The following is a 10,978-nucleotide window of genomic DNA, read 5'->3' as shown; positions in this document are numbered from 1 at the left end:
GTTCTATAACCTTCCTCACGCGTAACTACACTCTTAAACCTAAAATATGGTTTCACAAATCAGAATCTACTATATAAAGATACCTAAGTCAATATTGGGACTCCTCTTTAAATAGGATAGATTCGATCAGGTGGCCAATCTCACCTAAACAAAAAAGATTGATGGCGACTCTCTTTAATCTATATCTAGCGATAGGTTCATAGATCTATACATTATGATAGTTTAAAGATTCCATTGAGGACATCGAGAGTCAAGCCAGTAAATGATTTCTTATTATCCAAGCCTTGCCTAATAAATTTAGGATTATTTTTTCCTATTTACTTTTTTCATTGCTTATATTTGTTTAGTTATTGATTTATTTATTGTATATATCTGTCATTCATTTGCATGTGCATAACATAAAGCTCTCCACCCAAGCTCTACCATTAAGAGGGAGTGAAGTACCAAAGCTTTTGTGAGATTGCATGTCTTCGCATGGGCATGTGAAACATTCTCACTCAAATTGAATCCTTTTTGTTTATAGCCTATGATGGGCGATGATCGAGGTGCCTTATTAGTTTGTAATGGATGATGATATAAAGAACAATTTGGGGACCTTTTCGAAGTAATCCAAACCACATATAGTTAACTTTAAGAGCCAAACCGTAGGTAGAGCGATAACCTTCCACCCTTTATAGTTAATCCAAAAATGTAGTGTCATGTTGTTATTTTACTTGCTTTACAGTGTTTATTATGTATTTTATATTGAGGTTACTAACTAATTTTCTCATCTTCTTTTATTGTTTTTCTTTTTGTGCATATTCATAAGCATATACGTAAATTGCATATTGTTCCTACACTAAAAGTATTTTCAACAAAATCTTTTATGAACAAGTTTGTGCTTCGTCTATACTTTTGAAATGTGATTCACCTACAAATGTGAAAATAAAGTCAGAAAAAAGGCAACAAGAAGAAGAAGATTGTTTACCACCTAATTATATCTCTACATTACCAAAAAAAGTGCATTTTTTCCTCAAACATAATGACCTGCCTATAAGATATATGGAATAGTATGGCTCTTTTGAGACAACAAGCTTTTTGTTAGAAGTTCAGGCATATTGCATATCTTCTGTTAATGAAAGTTGATAACTCACTCCTTAAGGCAATGATACAATTTTGGGATCCTTTCTATCGTTGTTTCATCGTCAATGAGGTTAACTTGGTGCCAACAATAGAGTAGTATTCAACTTTAGTGGGTATACATCTTTGGTCTCCAGACATAGTGTATGTGAATAAGCACAAATCAAAGAATCGTAGGAAGCTTATTCATATTTTAGGAATGGGAAAGGAGCTCATAGATTCATACATCTAAGAAAAAGGAAAGCATAAGGGTATTTCATGGGAGATTCTTTGTGATTTCATCATCAAACATCCAAATGATGATAAAGGAATAAGGGTGTTTGCTCTAGCCATATATGGGATGGTCATTTTCCTCAAGGTCTTAGGTTACATCGAGATAGAAATGGTGGATCTATTTAAATAGATTGAAAAGAGGTGTAATCTTTCACCAGCGATATTGGCAAAAACCATCTGATCTCTGAGCTTTCGTAGATAGAATGGCAAAGCATGTTTTATGGGTTGCATGCCACTGTTGTATTTATGGATGAAGAGCCATTTTGAATGCAAGAAGAGTGCTTTCTCCAAGCTTTATTTTGGCAGTCGAATTCCAATTAAGGAATTCTATCATAGTAATTGGCCAGAAGTAAATACCTAAAAAGAATAAGAGTGTCTACTGTAAAAGCTCATAGCTTGTCAAGTGAAATGGTTAGCTCCATGGATGAATCAAAAACTTATGTTGTATCAATGTGAAGATGAGATATGGGTTCCACTCTTAGGTTTATGGGGGTCAACAAGCTATGCACCATTAATGGTAATGAGACAGCATGGAGCTGAGCAATTTATTTTTATGACATGCAAGCTTAGCTAGTTTGACTATTCGTATAGAGAGTTGGGAACTTTTTAGAAGATTGATAGCATAATCAAAGCTTGGAAAAAACCCAAGAAGGTGAGCCTTAGACCATTTACTAATAAAACAATTCAAGGATATCTGATCTAAAGAGCCAAAAAGAGCTAAGAGATCACACCTATGATCAAGGACCATTGCCAGACAATGAACCAGGAGATGGGTAAAGTACTTTTAGAGTTAAAACTTACAATGAAGGAACATGAAGCAGAGAAAGAGAAATTGAAGTAAAAAATACTAAGACTTTAGAAAGAAAAAGAATAGTGGAAAGACAAAGTAGAAAAATTAGAAGTTTAAGTCTACAAGATTTTTAAGGAATGCAACAAGACTTAAAAGGTTATCAGAGAACGGGATAATGCCCTTAAGTAGTTGATAGAGTTGCAGCAAGAACACAAGAGGTTGCAGATATAAGTACAAGCAAAAAAAATATGAACTACAGACTATGGGGCACTATTTAGTACCAGAATGATGATCCCACCTAAGTTCAAAGTGTCAAAATTTAACAAATATGACAGTAGTAAATGCTCTATTACACATATCATAATGTACTATCAGAAGATGGTAACACATGCTAACAATAAGAAGCTACTCATGTATGTTTTCTAGGATAGCTTAATTGAGTCTACTACAAGGTAGTATGTTTAGTTGGATAAAACTCGTATAAGATCATGGAAGGACTTGACTCGACCTTCTATTAATTAGTATCACCACATCATAGATATGGCCCCTGATTGCCTTTCATTGTAAGGAATGGAGAAGAAAGCATCTGAGTCCTTTAAAGAATATGCTCAAAGGTGGTAGGAGGTCATTACTCAGGTACAACCTCCCCTAATAGAAAAAGAAATGACAGTGTTATTTGTAAGTACTCTAAAGTTGTCATATTATAAGAAGATGATAGGAAAAGTGACTAAGAATTTTATCGATATGGTGATTTCGAGAGAGATCATCAAAAATGCCATTAAAAATGGCAAACTTGAGGGGGCAAATCCTTTATTGCTAAAGAGGTGCCCAACTACACAACTATCAACCAACTACATAACCTTCTTATCCAACCATACCAAGATCCCTTACTCACTCAGCCAACACAATAAGTGGTGTTCAAGAATCACAAACTCGGGAAAGACCGACATTTGATCCCATTCCTATAAGCTATACCAAGTTATACCAAGAGCTTTACAAGAACCACCTGATTGCCCCTATTTTTGCTAAACAGCTTAAACTTTCTTATTCCAAATGGTATGATTCCATTACCTATTGTGACTACCATTATGGAGTGGCTGGCCATTCTACTAAGAATTGCAACTTTTTGAAGCATAGGGTGTAAAACTTAATTAAAAAATGGCTAATAAGCTTTGATATCATTGGGAATTCAACACCCAATGTCAACAAGAATCCACTATCTAATCATGCAATTAATGCCTTGAATAAAGAAAAAAGACATAAAAATAATAGTGAAGAAATCAACATGTCATTTAGGCAGCTATATAATGCTCTATATGAGGTCGGATTAACACAACTAGTAGCCTCATGTACCTATCGTGAGAGATGTGTCCCAAACCAAAAATACAAGTATCATAGTAGGGCTCTAGGACATTTCATTGAGACATGTCGATAGTTTCATGATAAGGTATAAAAATTAATGGATTCCTACTAGATAGAGTTATATAAGGAGTCAGAGGTCGTGGAAAATGCTAAAATGGCCATGACAAACAAATGGGTACCAAAACCCATCACCATCCACTGTAATGAAAAATCAAAATTAGTTGGGCATAAGTTTGTTCCCAAACCAATCACCTTCAAAGCCCTATGTCCATTCCCCTACAAAGACAAGAATGCTATACCATGGAAATATGGTTATAAGGTAACAGTCCATGAGTAAAAAGAAGTTATGCCAAAATCTAAAATGTCCAACATAACAAGTGTAGAAGGTATGACCAGAAGTGGAAGGTGTTATACTCCTGAGTCCTTAGAGAAAGCAAGGAGGGGGGCAAAAAAACAAATTGAGTCCAAGTGATTCCAGAGAAAGACGTCCTAAAGTCTATGCCCAAAAAAAAGGCTTACGAGTTTTTGAAGCTGGTAAAGCTTAGTGAATGCTTTGTGGTGGAGTAATTGAACAAGATGCTAGCCAAAGTTTTTTTGCTGTCACTTTTGTTAAACTCAAAACCACATCGCAATGCCTTGCTAAAGGTATTTAATCAGGTTTATGTGGCATACAATGTGTTCATAGAGTATGCGAATCACTTGGTAGGGAATTTAGTGGTACCATATCACATCTCTTTCAATGATGATAAGATTTCATCCAAGGGTAGAAAAAATGCCAAGGCTTTGCATATCACTATTAAATGCAAAAGCCATATAATAGCTAAAGTCCTTATTGATAATGGATCGACTATCAATATTATACCCATATCTACCCTGACCTAACTGCCTTTTGATAGGTCTCACATCTAAAGTAATCATATAGTGGTTTAAGCATTTGTTGGGACCAAACGTGAAGTCTTAAGAGATATTAAGTTACCCATATAGATTGGGTCATGTGTTTTCAACATAAAATTTTAAGTCATTGATATCTTTCAATCATGTAGTTACTTATTAAGAAGAGCATGGATTCATAAGGTAGGTGCAGTTCCTTCCTCATTGCATCAAAAGATCAAATTTAATATGAAAGGACAATTGGTGATTGTGGTTGGAAAAGAAGACTTATTAGTGGCTCAGCCTATAAATGCCTTATGTGTAGAAGCTGCAGAAAAGTCATTGGAATGCTCTTATCAGTCTTTCAAACATGTCAATGCAGTAAGTGAAGGCTTAAATTCAATAGGATTGTGATTAATCAAATGATCAATAAGGGTTGGAATATTAGGTTTGCTTTAGGTAAACGCTTATACGAGATAAGAGAGCCACCAAGGATTAAAGACAACAACAAAAGACTGGGTTAGGGTTGTGAAATGAAAGAAGTGTGAAATAACAGCAGAAGGGCAAAGAATAGGTCGATGGTTGTTCCCTATTTAAATGAGACCTTTATTCTTGGAAGATACATGTACCTGAGAGTAGAAGAGAATACAAAAGAAAAACCAAAGTGGGAAGAGACTTTAGCCAAATTGACCATTCATATAGTAGGTGAAAATAACCCAAATGAAGAAGCATTGGTTTACCCGTGCCCCTCAAATTTTGAGTGGAAAATTTAGAGCATCATCCAGATGCCTGTTGTTTTTTTATTTTTTTTCAATATAATTACAATTCCTAATTGCTTATGCCCAAAGGCATTAGGATGATCTCTTATGTTTGGGCCTTTTATTTTTCACTATTTTAATAAAAGATAAGAGCATGCTTTTTATCCATTTGTTCTATTCAAAGCATCTTGCCAATATTTCCTGTTTCATTTATTTTCAGGTCCCCATATGCTTATTAGGGTAATCATGACAATGATCAAAGATATAATTTTGATAACTTAATTAATACTGATGAACTCGACACTGAAGAGGATTCTAAAGAATACACTTTACCTATAAATTTATTAAGATTAATTAAGCAAAAGAATAAATTTATTGAGCCTCATCAGGAAGTTACTGAGATGTTCAATCTAGGTAATATCAAGAACAAAAAAGAAGTTAAGGTTGGTACCTCACTGCCAGCAGCTGATAGATAACGATTAGAATATCTGTTTTAAAAATTTGTAGATATGTTTGCTTGGTCCTACCAAGACATGCCTAGACTCAGTATTGAGGTAGTAGAACATAGATTACCCTTGAAGCCTTAATGCAAGCCGGTTCAGCAAAAGTTGAGAAGAATGAAACTGAAGATGTTGCTAAAAATTAAAGAAAAAGTAAATAAACAATTTGATGCGGGCTTTTTGCAAGTGGCCAAGTATCCTGAATGGGAGGCTAATATAGTACTTATCCCTAAAAAGAATGGAAAAATACGAATGTGTGTGGATTACCATGATTTGAATAGATCTAGCTCAAAAGATAATTTTTTTCTGCCACATATTGATAAGTTGGTAGACAATATGGCCTGACACGCAATGTTCTATTTTATGGATGGATTTTCTAGGTATAATTAGATAAAAATAGCCCAAAATGATATGGAAAAAATCACATTCATCACTATATGGGGAATTTTTTGTTACAAAGTCATGCCCTTTGGACTTAAAAATGTTAAGATGACCTATCAAAGGGCTAGGTGACACTTTTCCTTGATATGATACACAAAGAGATTGAGGTATATGTGGATGACATGATTACAAAATCTTGAAAAGAAAAGGACTATGTAGCTAACCTCAAAAAATTGTTTGAGAGGTTAAGAAAGTTTTAGCTCAAGCTGAATCCATCCAAATACACATTCGGTGGCAAGTCAAGGAAACTACTAGGATTTATAGTCAGTGAAAAAGGGATAGAAGCTGACTCGAATAAAATTTAAGCCATTCAGAACTTATCTCCTCTAAACACACTAAAAAGGGTTCAAGGTTTCTTAGGTAGATTGAACTACATTTCTTGATTAATCTCGTAACTTTCTTTCAAATGTGATCCTATCTTTAAGCTCTTTCGAAAAAACAACCTCGGTGAATGGAATGAAAAATGTCAAAAAGCTTTTGATATGGTTAAACAAAACCTATCAAACCTTCCAATTTTAGTGCCACCTATTTCAACAAGGTCATTGATTCTATACATAGTGGTGCATGAGAAATTGATGGGATATATGCTGAGACAGCATGATGAATCTAGCAAGAAAGAAGAGCTATCTATTACTTGAGTAAGAAGTTTACAGAGTATGAGTCTAAGTATTCATCAATAGAAAAGATGTGTTGTGCTTTGGCTTGGACAGCTAAAAGGTTCAGGCAGCGTATGCTTTACTACACGACTTGGCTTATAACCAAACTGGACCTAATTAAATACATCTTCGAGAAGCCATCATTATCATAAAGAATTGCAAGATGACAAGTGATGCTTTCAGAGTATAACATAGTCTATGTAAGCCAAAACGTCATTAAAGGAAGTGTCATTGCCCAATTTCTTACAGATCAGGTCGCTAAAGATTACGAGCCTATGAAATTTGATTTTCCAAATGAGAAATTAATGGCCACTTAGGTTAGAAGAGGATAATGATGATAAAAAAACATGGAGAATGTATTTCGATAGGGCTGCTAACGCTATAGGGTATGGGATTGGAGCAATTTAAATATCTCCAACAAAACATTATTACCTTGTTACAGCAAGATTAAACTTCAACTACACCAACAACGTGGCTATATATGAGGCTTGTGTCATGGGATTACAAGCTGCTTTGGATAAAAATATTGAGGCATTAAAGGTGTTTGGGGATTCAACCTTGGTCATTTATCAACTAAAAGGTGAATGGGAAATAAGGGATTCAAAACTCATCATTTATCATAAATACACCTTAGAGTTATGCAAATAATTCAAGACAATCCAGTATAAACACTTGCCTCGTGAAAAAAATTAGATCGCAGATGCTTTGGCCACTTTGATTGTAATGGTACAGATTGGTAGTAGTGTTGAAATTCAGCCCATCAAGTTAGATGTCAAGGAAATACCAGTGCATTACGGCAATCTAGACCTACACAATTTTTCTTTTAATCTGTGTTTACTTTTTGTTGCAAATCAAAGTTTTTATTAGTTTATATATAAGAGTTTAGTTCGTCACCTTTGGTACTTGAATCTTTCTGATAATTTAATTCTATAATCCTTATGGGATGATATTCTACTTTCATTACTACTATTACTTAATGCGATTTGTGCACTTGTAGGTATTGTGAAAATCAATCAAGCAATCAAGTTTTTGGTACCGCTACTTGGGATTATAGTAATGTTCAATTCAAAATCAATAAGGATTCTCTACTCTTTTGTAATCTAAACATTTACTTTTATTTACTTTTATCTAGTTTGATCTTTTGTTGTTTGCATGCCTAGATCTAGAAGTGTTGACCCAGCTTCACTCAACCAAAAAATTGAAAAGACTTTAAGACATTTAAGGAAAAATCAAACAACACTACCTACATCTATACCAATGTCGAATGCAAACAACAAAGGTCCAAGAACTTTAAGGGATTATGCTATCCCTAATATTAATGGTTTTCAACCATCTATCAAAAGGTCTTCCATACAAATGAATAACTTTGAGATCAAGCCTTCAATCATACAAATGGTCCAAACTTCTATACAATTTAGCAGTTTACCAAGAAATGATCCTAAGCTTCACTAGTTTAATTTTCTTGAATAATGTGATACTTTTAAATATAATGGTGTTTTAGATGAGGCAATAAGACTAAGACTTTTTTTTTCTCTCAAGGACAAGATGAAAAGTTAGTTATTATAATTACCATCTAGATCAATCACAACATGGAAGGATTTGGTGCAAAAATTTCTCACAACATTCTTTCCACCTACCCAGACTACCAAGTTAAGGAATGAAATAACCATCTTTATGCAAGTGGATGGTGAGAATCTCTATGATGCTTAAAAAAGATTCAAGAAGCCGTTGAGAGAGTGTCCACATCATAGTCTTCCCCAATATCTATATATTCAAGTATTCTATAATGGTTAAACTACTTCCATGAGAACTACCTGCTATAGGAGCCATAATGAGCAAGACTTATGAGAAGGCTCATAAGTTGATAGAGAAGGTGGCCGTTAACAATTACCAATGAGGTATGGAACGTAAGGTAAATGAGAAACCTACTAGCATTTATGAATTAGATGCCTTTACTTCCAATAATTCATAGTTGGCAGCCTTAACTAAGAAAATTAAAGCCTTAGGATCCACATCTCAAATCATCCATGCCATATAAAATCTTTTTGTATCCTGTGAAATATGTGATGGAGCTCATGTTAGTGATAAATGTCAATTTAGAATAGAAATGGTCCAGTTTGCTCAACAATAGTCCAAGCAACACTTACAACCTAGGCTGGAGAAACCACCTTAACTTTTTGGCAATGTTATAACAAATAGGTAAGATTTATGTTCATAATATTATTTATGGTTTTTAGTGTTTCATAGCAAATTACTAATATACCTTTAATATTTCTTTTAAGGCTGAGAGTACATATTTGAAATTAAAGAGGCATATTAGATCATCGTAGGGGGATTTCAAATTGCTATGGAAGATAATGAATGCACTTATTAAGCTCCAATATACAGAGATCAATGATTCATTTAAGTGAAGTATTACCATTATGAAGTATAATTTTAAGCCTTCATTGTTCAAAGAGTTGTGAAGTTTGGTTTCTAGGAGCACACTAAATATGATATTGATAAAGGTCAAGCAAGCTGATCATGTTGGGATTAATGCAAATGCTTGTGGTTGTGTGATCAAAAGCACTCATGGATTACTTTGTACTCATTAAGTTGCAAAGCATATAAGAATGGGAAGTCCAATTTCTTTATCTAAAATGCATCTACATTGAAAAAAGTTAAATTTAATGAAGAGCGAAGATAATTCAATATCTGATGAGTTAACCATCCGGTCTAAGGTTGGCCGAATCATCAAACGCTTAAATGAATATAATGAGTTCGGTATGTTAGCCATGAAAAGAAAGCTACAAAAACTCGGTGATCCGTCCACAACTGTCTTGATGCCATCATTAGAAATGGCTAAGCCAAAAGGTCGTAAAGTGCTAAAACATATACTGCTACACGACTCGACTTGTTACAATGAGAGATTATGTTATTAGCTTAAGATACTATATCACTACCAAGCACAACAATCTCAAAGAAACCAACACAACAAATTCGTAAAATTCCTATTCACTGGCCCCATGGTAAATAAAAAATACGATAATTGGATAGTTTACCAATAGAGTTACATCCGTATGTACAAAGCATTGTTGATGATGAGGTGGATGGATGCTATAGGTTTTATGCAATTGTTGGGTTGGTTGGATTGGGATTAGATGGTTGGGTACAAATGTGACGAAATTTAATTGAAGAGCTTAATCAATATCAAGGTGATTATTTGACTTTGTATGGATCCATGGAACGTGTTGAGGAGTTTTTACAAACTTTATCATGTTTTGAAACTTCTACATCATATGATAAGTGGATGACCTTACTTGATATGGGTCATCTGATTACCTCCCGATATAACATTGTGCTAGTCCACATCAGTCTTAAACAGTGCCTGACATATCTCTCTATTATTTCTGTACCACCTGCACCATTGGAGCATAGATTAATTACAATTGGATTTGTTAATGATTGTTATTTTGCACAGGTAATGTTAATTAGTGTTGTTGATTACTGTTTATGTTTATCGATTGTATTTTACACAAGCGTCAATGACATTATATAAATAATGTTCATATATTATGCAAGTGTTTCTGAAGTAATTCACACCAATACCTCCTATTACATGCAACTAGCGTAAGATTCGATATAATTGTGACCAAGGGTGGGAGATTCCATATATTCCTCATTTTGAATATTTCAAGTAATTATCTAGTTCAAATTTTGATATAGCCATTCAAGAAACAATAGACATTAATTGATTTTTGTAATGATCCTAAACATTTTGTATTAACGTTTGTTATTTATATTTGTTTATTCTTTAAATTATGTTTTGAAGATGTTATCTAATGGACAATTATTAAATTTAGGGGTTTAAGGTTATGAACATGTTGTCCAATTGACATTTAACAGATAATAAGCTAATGAATATTCTATAAATATAAACATACACATAACTACATATAAAATCAGTGTGCAAACATAAAATCAGTATCTAAACATCAATTCTTTTCCCTCGGCCTCTTGCCTTGATGATATATACATGGCAAAGGAAGAATGGGCTCTAATATAGTCTTAGTAAAATGGAGAACCATGTGGTGCGGATGACACAGAAGCGAATGAGATAGGTGAAGCTGATGGACCATGCACGATCAGGCTAGGAGTTGGCTTTGCTATCGTATCCAAAGGTGCAGGTGATGATTAGATTGTGGATAAAGCGAGCACGAGTGGCCTCGA

General features: G+C 34.1%; 1 non-coding gene across 1 annotated transcript; it reads right to left on the bottom strand.

The window, feature by feature from the left end:
• Positions 1 to 8,416: 8,416 nt before the first annotated feature.
• LOC149512612 (small nucleolar RNA R71) lies at positions 8,417 to 8,523 on the bottom strand. The gene has a single exon (XR_016332226.1). It is a non-coding gene; the product is annotated as a small nucleolar RNA R71 (small nucleolar RNA).
• Positions 8,524 to 10,978: the final 2,455 nt, after the last annotated feature.

This window comes from Durio zibethinus, chromosome 22, assembly GCF_047325235.1.
Source record: "Durio zibethinus cultivar Kanyao isolate XHJ-2024 chromosome 22, ASM4732523v1, whole genome shotgun sequence".
Classification (NCBI taxonomy): Eukaryota; Viridiplantae; Streptophyta; class Magnoliopsida; order Malvales; family Malvaceae; genus Durio; species Durio zibethinus.
This window is presented reverse-complemented; position numbering and strand designations above follow the sequence as displayed.